Source organism: Hoplias malabaricus, chromosome 8 (assembly GCF_029633855.1).
Source record: "Hoplias malabaricus isolate fHopMal1 chromosome 8, fHopMal1.hap1, whole genome shotgun sequence".
NCBI lineage: Eukaryota > Metazoa > Chordata > Actinopteri > Characiformes > Erythrinidae > Hoplias > Hoplias malabaricus.
Window position 1 is genome coordinate 17,435,097 of NC_089807.1, and position 14,146 is coordinate 17,449,242.

At 38.8% G+C, this 14,146-nt stretch overlaps 1 protein-coding gene across 2 annotated transcripts in view; it reads right to left on the minus strand.

The window, feature by feature from the left end:
* The window catches only part of marchf8 (membrane-associated ring finger (C3HC4) 8), a 109,676-nt gene extending 95,530 nt beyond the window's left edge, over window positions 1–14,146 (minus strand). The window contains exon 1 of one of the 2 annotated variants that reach the window (XM_066678908.1): window positions 14,033–14,146. The gene's annotated coding sequence lies outside the window, so the exon portion shown is untranslated. Of the gene's footprint in view, window positions 1–13,151; window positions 13,991–14,032 lie in introns of those variants that run through there. The other variant, XM_066678907.1, reaches the window with a different exon arrangement.

The window sequence follows — 14,146 nt, forward strand, 5'->3', positions numbered from 1 at the left end:
TGATGACAAACAAAGATTAAATAAAATAGAGGACTGTGTAAAAGACATGAAAGGCTGGATGTTGCCTAACTTCCTCCTTCTAAACATTAATGACACAGAGGTCCTGCTTCCGGGTCAAAAATGGCAAAAACGAATTATCGGAAAACTAATTATTGTAACGCACTACGGTCAGAATGCACTAGGAGGAATTTAAGTAAACTTCAATTAGTTCAAATTGCTGCAGCCAAGGTCCTCACTAAAACTAGAAAACTTGAACATATCAAAACAGTTCTATCATCACTTCATTGGCTGGCTGTTAAATTCCATATCAATTACAAAATTCTGTTATTGATGTATAAAGCTCTACATGGGCTCTTCTGAATACCTGTAAGACATAATTTCCTATTACAAGCCACCACGATTACTCAGGTTTGTTGACAGTGGAGTGGAGGGGTGTCCTTCTGGCTCTCTCCTTTTAGTTAAAGCTGTTATAGTCAGATCTGCCAGAGTCATTAGCCACACTCTGTCTTACACCCAAACAGAAGAAAAAAAACTAATTCCATCTCTCTACCTTTTCCCAAGTGGACAACTGCCCACCTGTCTGGCTGGATGCTGATTGGATTACTGTCGAGCTTTCCTGCTCCCCGCTTCAGACCAGCTGCCCACACTCCAGGTACTGCCACTCGCATCGGACTAGCTGCCCAAGCTACATTAAAGTTTTCATGGACTTTTAACTATTACTACTACTACTACTACTATTTATAATAATAATTATTATAATAATAATAATATCATTCATCATTGCTTATCGTCATCATTGCTCACATTATATATACTAAGGATGTCACAATACCAGAAATTTATAAATCAGTATCAATACCACTAAAATTACATGATTCTCAGTACTAAATTCGATACCACAACAAAAAATAAACCAATGAAATGAATGCATGTCAAAAAAAAAAGACTTTTTTTCGTTTACTGTTGTTTCTAACCCAGTACTTTACCCCTTTAAATGCCAGACATGTTGGAAGGTGGGAGCTTCATCCTGATTGGCTGTAGACCTCACTCAGACCACTGCCACTGTATTCAAATGGCCAGAGTGGGAGAAAGGCTGCTAGTGGCCCTGGTCTACAGATGTGATTGACGTGTCATTGGAATGCTGAGAGACTGAGCACAGGGATCATATCTGAATTGTTTTTGTACATTTTGTAAACCTTTTGCCAGTACTCATTACACAAACATATGGATTACTAATGAAAAGTTTGACGGAAAGTGTCAAATTTGGTGTCAGTTGAAGGAAACAGACAAAGGTAAGCTCTGGTATGCTTTGTATATGAGTTGGTTCTTGGCTCTTCACGCTTTGTGATACAGTAGTTTTGTTTGGTCGTCGGACTCACATGTATTTTTATTTTTCCAATCAGTCGCAACAGACCTGTTGCTTCTGCCAACATGACATTCCTCCAGTTGATGTTGTTTTAGCTTTCTCTGCTTATTAGTGTGTAGGCTTATTATGGTCACCTTGTGTGGTCTGGGAGATCTGTGAAACCTTCGGTCCCTCCGGTACTACAGGAAACAAGAACTGTATCGTTTTCAGAATTTTGGTATCAGCTTGGCACTGAAGTATTGGATCTTGTGTCATCTCTAATATATACTATGATTGTATCAGTACACTTGAGCATAACAGCAGACCTATGTGAGGTATAGGGTGCCTTTATTTTTTCTTACTCAGCTCTGAGGGTGTATTTTTCTTGCCACTGTTGCCCCTGGTTTGCTCACCTGGGGGTGGTGTTTACATTTCATGTTAAAACGTCTGTCTTTACTGGAATTCTGGAAAGCTGCTTTGTGACAACATCAGATGTAAAAATTGCTATACAAATAAATTTGATTTCGTTCGATGGATAATTCCATCTAATTGTGCTTTTCTACTGCATGGAACCTACACAACTCTTTGGCTTTTCCCCTGGCCAAATCTGGTACCTGGTCCTTGGAACCAGGTAGATTTTCAGTCCCAGCTAGAGCCAACTGATCTGATGGTTAAAAAAAAACTGATCTGTGAGAACTGGGACGCAGAGCCATGTTCAATCCAAAAACAAATGGCAAATACATGATAAATAAACAGCACGTAACTTACTGCCACCGTTTTTGTGGTTTTCAAAGCCAGTGAGACTGGGGTTTGCACTGTCCTGTGTCCATTGATAACCCTAACAGTTAACAATGGCCACAGCTCTCTGCTTAAAAATAGTGAGGCTGTCGTCACTCAGGTGATCACGCCACACATGAGAAGCTTTCTAAGAAACTGCCTGCTTTGAAAGATGGTATTCCCAGTCAAACACATATCACAGCATATTTTCTGAACATTTAGCAGCCTGTACAAATATCTAGGTATCATTTTACAGTAAGGTTACATAATTCATGGTACTTAAGGCATAATTTGCCTTACTAAATTGTTAGGTAATGTCACAATTAATCACAAGCTTTAACTAGCATCCTAAAATAATGTTCTTCTGGCACACAAACAGTTTGTATAAACTCCACATAACAGCATAAAACAAATGGGACACTCTTTAGCAGGTGTATATGTGCCTTAAGTCACCACATCAGCCAGAGTGGTATAAAGCACCCCAGCAGTGGCCACGCAACAGAGAAACTGTGTTCTCTGGACTGATGGAACACCATCCAATAAATCTGAGATGAACTAGAGTTGTTTTTGTGATACAGAACTTATCATCCAAAATCAGCACATTGTGTCACTAAGGTTCTTGTGGTTGAATGTCATCAAATCCTCAAAAAAAAAATGTTACAACATCTACCCTAAAGCTGTCACACAAGTATAGTATCTGTAACTAAAGCAGAATGGGAATGCCTATATCTGGTCTACAGATAAATCTCCCCATATATATTGAGGTAAAAGACATCAGAGGGCTGTAAAGATGGTTTTGACTGAAAGCTGAACATGGCCAGCAGTAGTAGAAGGTGAAGTGAACATGCAGACAGATCTGAGCTACAGTTCACTCGTACATCATTCACATGGAAATACAGACCAGTCCCTGTGCTGAAACTGTGGCTTTAGGGCTATGGGGCTCAGTGGCTGGAGGGCTATGAGGTTAAAAATTAAGCTCAGGAAAGAAGGAAAAGTACAGGGACTATATCCAGCTGAGCTCTCAGCCCATATTCTCAGAATGAAAAATGCTTTAAAAAAAAGTCGATCTTCTATGTGTCAACTCAAAGGATACAGCATTATATTTTATTTGATGCTCACTCAGCACTGTAACCAGATATAAGACAGGACATAAAAAGGGGCAAATAATATACACTCATCTCTGCAATTAAGTGCTTTTAGAGTTACATCTGTCAATCTCAATGAAGGCACATTTTAAATGATTGAAACTGCCAACCACAGAGGTTTGAGCAAACACAGTCTCTGCTACTGGTTCAGTTAATGCAGTCTGAGACAGTTTGGAACATGCCATTCAGTTCTCACAGATAGGAGCCTTAAGAACATAGACAACAGATATCCAAGCCATTATTTTCCCTGACCTTATACCTCATACTTACACAGGCTTACTTCTGTTTGTGTGTGTGTAGTAGCATTTAAAATAATAATAATTCAAATTTCTACATTTGCTGAAAGACTTTGGCACTTTTATATACCTTTGTTTTGACTTATAAACAGCAGATATTTTCAGAGCTCTCTGAAAATTTCACATCACAAAAGAGGGGAAAAAAAAGGTGCTAATGGGAGAAACGGACACAAACTGAAGTGCAGAGAGGCTTAAAATGAGCCTGTGACTGGTGAAGGTGAACTAAGTGATGGCTTACTTACATACATAAAGAAACCTAACCACTAAGACATCCATAGCTAAGCACAACCAAAAGCAACATTGCCAGGTTTCAGAAATGACAAAAAAATTACTTGAGGTCTCATGAAGTCCTCAGTTATGACTCAGCTCTGAATCTAAAAGAAGTGTATTCAGTCAAACCAGCATCAGACTTTGAAGCCACAGACTAAAAAAAAAATGACCTTGGACAGTGAAGTTCATGTGACATTCACAGTTTTGCTACTTAGCCATGATGCTATGACGGTGACTGTCTGTGAGGAGTTTGGTGTGTTCTCCCCATGTCTTTATGGGTTTCCTCCAGGTGCTCCTCTCAGCTTTGACAGTCCAGGTTGGTAAGTGGACTGTCTATGCAAATGTGTCCATGTGTGTGTGTGTGTGTGTGTATGACAGTGTTGGGCCCTGTGATGAACAGGCACCCCATCCAGGATGGGTATCTGCCTTGTGCCCAGTGATTCTGGGTAGGCTCTGGACTCACAGTGGCCTTAAACTGGATTAGTGGTTTTACACAATGAAAAACTGAATATATGAATGGAAAATGTATGCCTTTCCATTATTCTGAAAACAGAGGTTTCCATTCAAAATGTTATTGCCAAGGCAACTTACAAGGATCTTAAACAATTACAGACATGGTAAAAAAAAGAGGACTACGAACCACAGCAGTAATTGCAAAAATCAAAAAAAAAAAAAAAAAAAAAAAAAAAAAAAAAAAAAAAAAAAAAAGGTTCTTCATCAAGGAGTGTTAGGAGGCTGAAACTCACGCTCTGAAATGGAACAAAGTCCACTTCTCACCATGTTTAACCTGCATAAAATTGCCTATTGTAAATGCAGACTGAAAGTCTACACCACAACATTCAGAACTTCTAATCTACATAGCCTTGTCTATATCATTCATTCATTCATTATCTGTAACCCTTATCCAGTTCAGGGTCGCGGTGGGTCCAGAGCCTACCTGGAATCATTGGGCGCAAGGCAGAAACACACCCTGGAGGGGGCGCCAGTCCTTCACAGGGCAACACAGACACCCACTCACACCTACGGACACTTTTGAGTCACCAATCTACCTACCAACGGGTTTTTTTGGGACTGTGGGAGGAAACCAGAGCACCCGGAGAAAACCCACGCGGACATGGGGAGAACACTGTCTATATCAATTGTAGCTTTTTTTGTTTTTAATTATTATTCTGTTATGTCCCCACTGTGTGTTCATAAATGGTCCCTTTAAAACCATGCTACAGCAAAGTTGCAGTCACGTGATTCTGCCCCTATCTGCCACATGGAAGCAACCCAAACGCAGACCAAGCAACACAAGCAGCCCGTGCCAAAGAAAAACACAGCATGGTCTGGACATGTTGTGTTTTGACTATAATTAATACAACACTGTATTAACGTATTACAGCATTTAAATTTGAAAAAAGTCAAATGTAAATGCTGATTAAAAACTGTTTCAGCGACCAAAGCACAACCACACAACAAATATAAACAGCTCAAAAAACAAGAGAGCTCCCAGCAACATTAGAAAAAGAATGTCCCAGCTTTAATACTGGAGCATATTTACAGTACGAGCCTTGTCACTGAACTATGAGGGTCAAAAACACAAAAACAAAATTATTGTCCATTAATCGTAATCATAGTAAAATGTACAATTAATCATGATATTGATCTGCACTCATATCGCCTAAAACTAGTACATGGTGATATGATTTCAGATAAGTAGTATCCCACAACATATCTATATATGGTGATATTCATTCGCAGGAGTATTCTCACTTGACATATTCATCCTACTCACATGACCATAAAATGCACCTATTAATGGAAGGTAGTTGAAGCCAGTTAGTATTATTCTAGTGGACTTGTGCCAGTTGGCCTTCATTCCCTGCTTGTTTTCATTCTGAAATAAACAATGTTAGCATTTTCAGTTATAATGGCTCACACAGGTTTCTACTGAGTTCTAGGAGAAAAATAATTATGCACTGCAGGTATAACTTCACCCTAGATCAGACAGGATCAATAACCATTAGCAACACAGAGCTGTGTTAAACTGACCAGCAAAGTAATTTCATGTAGCAGAATCGCTGAGTTAGCCTCACTTTAACAGTGATCACATGTCTAATCAATAAGGATCTACTTCAACTAGGTAGGCTCAGTTTTATTTATTTTTTTTAAATCAGCAAGTTACATTACACGGGTTCAAGGAGATTCAGGGTAGCTCCTTGGAAATTGCTACCTTTATTCATAACAACAAATGGACACAAGTCCCAAAGAGCATATATATATATATATATAAAAAGATTCAGAAACATAAATTCAACACAGAACATTTCAGCTGCGGTAGCACAATTCAGCTGAGAACAATGCAACTGTCATGTTTCAGACTGTGATGATAACTGTCTTTTGGCAAAAGTTACTTTGCTGTCAAAGTGAAACAGGGTAAAGATGCTGCTTTGTATTTAATTTGGCACTTGTTTTTAGTCTGAAAAATCTTTTCCTGCACAAAAAAAAACTCAAATAAATTGGTAGTAGAATCTAAATACAACATAAACATGAATCTTTCCTTATGTTTAGCAGGGACAACAAAATATTGTTGAAAACTATGAATTTATTCACTTTTATTTAGGTCTGAAAATGGCAGAATATGTTTACTGTTGTTTTTCCCCTTCACAGTGTTTAGAGGAAAGTTTACTTCAAAGAAACCTGGTGCCAAAGCACCAAGAAACACTCATTTGCTTATTCCTTTCTGCATCTGGCCACATTACATCCAAACTCCTGTTCGATTCCATGTTCCCCCAGAGTGTATATAAATAAAACAGCATAAACTGTGCTGGGATCCTACTCTTTCCTTAACTCTGTGGTGGTTGCGAGCTGAGGGAAATTGGCACTTAGGTGATTGCAAGAGCTGAGGAGACTAAACACGTCCAACGAAAAAACATCCAGTACTCAGATAGAACATATACCATTGATTCATGACGGAGCGTGATCACCCGCATTCAAATCCTAATACTGACTTAATACTCAAGAGTCCTTTTCCTGCACTCTCAGAAAAATGTCACTGTGGTGGTACCTTCAAGTGTACTTATTCAGCACCTTTAGTAAGAGAACATAATTGTACCATATTCTATAATAATTGTAGATTTTAAAGTTGTGTTGAGTTCATATGCTCCAGGACTTATATAATGAGTACTTTTAATGAATAAAACTGTTGTACCTTTAAAAGTTACATTTGCACAGTTTGTACCTTTAGTGACCAATAATTTTTCTCTGTCATTTCTTGTTTTTAACAGTGTAAAGATGCTTCTGAACAAATCAGGAAATTGTGGATTGTTGACAATGGCTGAAGCAGTTTCAGCAAGTCTTGCCTCTATAGAACCTTTCTTCTCAAACTGAGGCGGAAACCTTCAGGAACAGCAGCAAATAGACAGAAAATGTCAATTGACTGAGGAGAGAAGGTCAGCAGAGGGCAGCATGTTGAATGCACTGGACGTAGGCCTACAGCACCAATTTAAGCCTCAGCCTCTTTCCCTGTCTACAAACTCGCAAATCCAGACATATGGCCTCCCTCAAGACTTTGTAAGACAGCTCTAAGCCTCTCCCAAGTTCCTTAGAATATTAAAGCCAAGGAACATATCTGAACTGGACAACAATCAAAATATAGAGAAACATACAAGGTAATTATTCTCTACAGATGTACTGTGCCTGAGGACGCAAAAGCTCACCTGATGACACAAAGAATGTATCAGTGTGCATGACGAATACTAGTGTGGAATAATTAATTTATAATTGTACAAAATGTTATTTGCTGGTTTTTAATGTATGTTTTCCAAGGAAAAGCATCACAGCCCAGTTGTTAGCACCTACAAGTAAATCCCATTTTCTTACTACAATGAATGAATGAATGAATGAATGAGCATTTATATAAAGATTATTCTCAACAAAGGTAAAAATGGCCACATTTCCAACACTGTCACTCGTGGCTCAGTCCGACTGTTATAAGCCACATGCGTTCTAAGTTCCTTAAGCTCAGGAAGCCATATGAGGCCATACAAAACCCCTTTTACTTAATAAAAATCTTTTATGCTCACTGCCAACCATCTAGACCTTTGCCACGAGTTGGACTTTCATCGTCTGCTTTTACTTGGAAAACAGATTTACGTTTGGTCAATAGACCAATGAAAGCAAAGGTAAAGGCAGAGCAGGGGTGAGGAATTGTCACGTCTGTCCTAAAAACATGAATAAAGCAGGGTAAACTGCAGAAATGCCACATATCCTTCCTACAAATAGTATGCCTAACAATAACCCAGGTGACAGCATATTTTCTGTACACACTGAGATTGTTGCCTGCATAAACAAGCAAGATGGGACATATTTGTGTTAAAATGGGACGCCTTGAAACCACCACCATAATAAATGGCAGACAGAGATTCAACTTCTCAAGTAAATGGACTCTCTGGAGCAGTTCAGTAGAGATCTTCACATGGGAAATTGCTCAGTATTAGTTGTCTGTGTAGGAAAGCTGAAACTACCAATCATAACAGAAAGTGCAATAGAATGCTGTCCTATGAGTCTGTCTCACAGTTGGTCAAATGAGAAATCTGCAATGATTACCTGGATTGAATCAGTGTGTGTGGTTTCTATATTTATAAAGGAGATTTGCATTCCAATATCTGTGCTCATATGTTGGGATTTCTCCGTATAGAAAGTCTCAAATCTCATAAAATAAAAAATAACATTATTCATTCTTGGACTCAATATGAATAATTGCAGTAGAGTATGTTTCCATTCACTCCATTTCACAGCATTGATTTGGGTAGATAAAGACTACTCCACAGACTGCTATTTTTGCGAGACCACCTACTGGTCTGGCCTAGAAGAGGCAGTTTCCCTTGCTGACTGATTGAATGACTCCTACCGTTGCAAGTAGAAATGTTATTTCACATTATGCTATTAGTTCAGCCATATTTCACAACTACTACACAGTCTGTTGTTGGTTCAGCCATATTTACACAGCGCTTTTCCACCAACAATGAATTGGAACAGTTCCAGTTCGTGAACTAAATTCTGGGATTGTTGAGGTTCAGTAATTCAAGAAAAGCTTAGAGCCTCAAACACAGTGATATTGCCTAGTGGAGCTGGACGGGGACATTTGCAACATTTCATATAAATACATAATGGGGGGAAAAAAAATAAAAAATAAAAAATAAAAAAAAAATAAAAAAAAATAAAAAAAACAGGAACACGCTCCTTTTGTGTGTGTTTCTGGAGCTGTGTTTGTCTCCGCGTTAGTTACATTTCTCTACTGTTCACAAGTTCAGCTGTACGGCTCAAGCCACATTAACACTTATTAACACACAACGTATTACATCTCCCAGAGAGAGGAGGGCTGCTGAATTTGACTTATTTCATGTGAGTGTGTGTCTTTGCCTGAAATATTGTAAAGGGAAATGATGGGGAGACATTTTGTGGCGTTGGTGAGTTTATAAAACTCCATATTGCTGCGCACATCCACCTTAAACTTTGCATGCTTTTCTTCTGTTACATTAATTAAATAAGTAATTGTAATTCTTAAAATCAACAAAATGTTCTTGGTCTTCTTTGTTCTTTGGTGGTAGATCATCTATTATTTATTTTTAAATAAAATAAAAAAAAGATGTTCAAGATGGTGTTATATATTTCTGGCAAAACTAGGCTTGTCAAATTCTACATGAGCCCTCATCTTATCAGTTATGTCACTGTGCCTTTTCTTGCTCTTCTTTTTTTTGCCTTGCAAAAAGGTGCACTACAGAAGTGACCTCTCAGTCCATTCTGACACACTCTGGGGTCTACTGGATAAAAACTATACTGTAGCTGTTGTCATACTTACAGTTCTAGAGCACTTTCAGTACTCTGAAGGTCTGAATGGAAACAAACTCTTTAGTCCCACACAATTTAGTTTGGAAAAAAATACAGCTAGAGGGTTGTGTCTAAAACTGATTCTGGGGTAATTGCGATCTCTTAGGTTAATGCTGCATTTATAACAGGGAGCTTTGTATTTCCCAAATTGATATATCCAACTTCCCAACTTGTAGATGTTCATAGCTAGTTCTTATTTGGATGCAGTGTATAAAAATTCTTACTAAGGGATTGCATGAATTGAATAAGGGTTGTTCGCTTAGGTTAATATATCTTTGCTTCTACCTTTTTTTTCCCATTTAAACAAAACTAGAGGGAGGCAACACTAATTTACTGTTAACGTGCTTATAATGATGAAAGCTTAGAGTTTAATCAAACATCTTGCACAGAACAACTAAACCTTATAATTATGCATATTTATTAAACTTACTCACTGATACAAAGAAAATTATTTGAAATTATTATGATTTAAGAAAGTGGCCCTGTTTTAAAAATGAATAAAAATAAAGAAGGAATAATGCCACACGTAAGTGTAAGCTCTAAATGTAAACGCTCTGTCCACATTACAAACCTAGTGGTTTAATTCCAATTTATTTATCTCAATTCCATCCTGTCCACCTTAAATGTTCGCATTTATGTTTGTAAGCCGCATGACCCTGCCATGTGTAACAATAGGATTGGAAAAAGCACATTATAACATCAATTTAGCTGACATACATTTCTAACAAAGGGGAATTCAAGATGAACAAAGGAAAAAGGATGAACTTTGCTGTGATTATATTCACACTGAAATCTGATGAATGTGGAAAATATGTGAAATACACAAAAATAAACCAATAATAATAATAATAATAAAGACAGTCTGAATATTCTCATTAAGGTTGCACTCTCACATACTGAATAAGTATCTGCTCTATAACTTCATATGAAACAGCTCGAATGTGATCTAAAAGGATTCAAGTGTTACCTTCACAGAGATGAGTCACATTTACGTGAATAAACTTTTGTGCCACTCATTTCTAGCCTTTAAAAGGAATCTACAACATTAAACACCCCATGAATGTTACAGATCTCTGTCTTAATCACAAACAGAAAAGACAGATACTGAAATGCTTCTTCTCACAAACATTGTGCTGTGCAAGGACAGCACACAGCCAGCAGTGACATGCAATCTAGATAAGCTGCAGATGCCATTTTTCCTCTACATTGCTGACACAAGGCTGCCCTGCCACATCTGCCCAGCTTTAAAATGAATGGCAGTGCGACAGATTCTGCAACAGACGTGCAATATACACTACACATTATTCTGTCAACTTGAACAGCTCACCTATTCCAAAAGGAATAATTATTCAGTGCTATGAAAAGAATCACGAGAAGCAAACTGTATAGGAATTGTCAGGGGGACTTAAATTAATATACCTGGACAATAATCATTCACATGACTGTGTGGGGGAAAATGTAGTGGTTGTGTAATATAGTGTAGTGTAGCCTCTGCTGTTTGTCCCAAAAAAAAAGTGGTTGTCCAACAGTAAAAGCATATATTAGCAATTGTACCAATGGAAAAATGGCATTCACTTTGTTTCCTGGCAGAGTCAGTTTCCTTTAGCACAATAACACAGGATATTAGTAATTAGAAGCGGGCCTTCTAGACTCTTAGTCATTCTGCGAACTGCATGTCTACAAAACAGAAAACATTTCTAAATCTAATGTTAAATGATAACTATTTTCAACAAATTTGACACAATGAATGACCTGAGCAGTATTAGACAAGAGTCATAAGCATGTGTATTTTCAAGCGTAGCAAAAGTATTTAGCCATGAGGCTTATCTTGCAGAGGGGCAGTGATAGTGTTGTTTATCCTATTAGAAAACTAGAGCAGAAAAGATGACATGCATACAGCTCAGCTGCAATACAGCTGAGAGTAGCCAATCTACATTTCTGCAATGGTTCCACCCAGAGAACAGAAAGTCTAAAGTAAGATGTCCTAGGACATTGCTGTCTATCATTTACAGGAATGTAAGTAACAACACATTTCCAGTGCAACAGGGCCCAGAGCTCTTTATGCTGACCCTACGAACGGAGGAGAATAGCAGCTGATGAGAAACAACACCAGATTCCATTGCAAGGATGACTACATTAAAAGTCTGTTGCAACACCTAAATAGGTTCCCTTTTTAAATAATTCCTTTCCTACGAAATTTACCAGTAAGATGCATCCTTGTCCATTTCAACTAAAAGACTTTTCTTTAGTTGAAAGGACGTGAGGAATTAGTTCTCCAGTACATGTACTGACTTCAGTGAAAACTATAAAAGGAAAAGTATTTGCACTTCACATTTGTACCCGAGTTCAGAATTTGTCACTTATTACAGCTAATCACTTGCCTATGGAATTCCTTTCAATACAGAGTGTGGTTTGGCATATGCTAAAAATGTGTGCAGTGAGTACAAAACTGACAGGACTGTCAGTATTCTGTATCCTAGAAATTAATAGAATTTAATGGACATTTTTGCATCGGCTTACATTTGTGTAACTTCTTCCACTAAAACCAGTCAGAATTCATTTGCATATTATCCTTCTCTAAAGCCCAAAGGTTTAAGCTGGATGTTTTTGTTTTGCCTTTAAAGAGAGATATATTTACACAACCTCTGTTCTGACTGGCTGGCTGCCCTGTATTGTACCTTATTCCAAAGAGTATTTCAGGCTGATACGCTCCTTACAATGTCAATACAAATTGGCAGAGCTAAACTAGGGTGACCAGGCACTGGTAATGTCACAAAAAACAAATTCAAAACAGGTGTGGTTTCAAGATATGGCCATTATGAACCTGGGAGAGAATGGCTTGTTAACGCCTTAAAATTGTCTGCATCACCTCTTTTGTTTCAAAACAGAAAGGGAATTCATTTTCCATAAATATGAGCTTTTCAAACCAATAGTAGGGTGTACACGGGGACAGGGTTGGCCTAAGGTTCACCAAGAGCAAGTTCTAGAATGCGAACACATCCAAGAGCAAGGAAGAAGATGTTACATAAAGAACAATGAGTTGGAACCGCAAGGGGATATTGAGCAAGACGTAAACTGGATAGTCTGTTCGGTGTCGCACATTTGAAAACTGAAATAAGACTGCAGTATAAACAAAATGGTTTGAAAAGCTAGTTTAAATACTGAATGTGATTTTTTAGCTAAAAAGGCAGCAACAGACTCAGAAAAAATTACACAATGTAACAGTAGTGGACCGTCCCTCAGTGATTTAGACAGGCACACATCCAATGAGCAGGAGAACTGTTCCAGAAAAAAGAGCTGCATTAAGCCAACAAAAGAGCAGAACATCTTTACAGCATGTTGGTGGTTGGAGAGGGAGCTAACCTGTGCTGTCCCTGCCCGGTAACGGAAGGCTCCTAGCGTTCTACTGAGCTATTTAAACATAAACAAAGAAAAAACACAAACCTAGTATCCTGAATATCCTCAAATAACGCTGCAGCAAAGCAAACCGCTGCCAGGGGTCTTCAGAGTCAGTGCAGAGCAGAGGGCTGTGTAGAGGGCAGCATGTAATCCATACAGAAAGACACATCAGGGGCTACTGCAGAGGAGACGGAGTGCACTCATTGTGTGTGGTAATGAGTGCAGTTCTCTCCTCTCCCCGTTTTCTTTACTGTGAGAAAGCCACTTTTTGTTGTACGCCCTCAAATACGAGGACGGGCTTCATTCACTCCACTGGTGTGATTATACGAACACTTATTTGGCAGCCACTCAGTCTGTCAGTCACTCCACCAGCGCAGACTGATTCTCGGGGTTTTAACAACGACAGCTCTCAACAAAGACACAAGAGGCTGTAGAATTGGCACATTCAAGCGCCTTTGAAGACAAAATGTATTCACTAACCCATGAACAAAAGAACGTTTATCTCCAATCAGACTCCGCAACAAGCTAACACGAGCCTAGTCGATAAAAACGAAGCGAAGACTACCGTTGATGACCGATGAAAGCATTTAGCGGTCGAGTGCGTTTGTGTGCTTGAATAAAATCTGAAGGTGCCGCGGTGTTGAGCTTAGGGTGCTGTCATCGAGTCTCTATCACAATAAGGTGGACAAGAAGCAGCTGTCCTTCGTGTCGGGAGCCTTAATCGTGCGTTAAAGCTTTGAGACATCAGCCCAAATCAACTTCCAGCAGCAGGAGCTTGACCTACTGTTGTTTCACATCTGATATAATACACGCTGCTGTCATTTCGCACCGCTCAGCGGTAATGTGGGAATTTACACCGACCAAACATGAGTTCATTGTCCAGCTTCTAACACACGGTCAGTCGGCGTGAAAGCACGGTTACTCACCTTATTGTTCAGACGGTTTGTTTATTTCTCAGTTGCCCATCTGACTGCGTGCGTCATGTCTGACTTCCGCGATAGTGGAGCTGAAGAACTGATTGGGGAGGGGGAGTGCGGAGC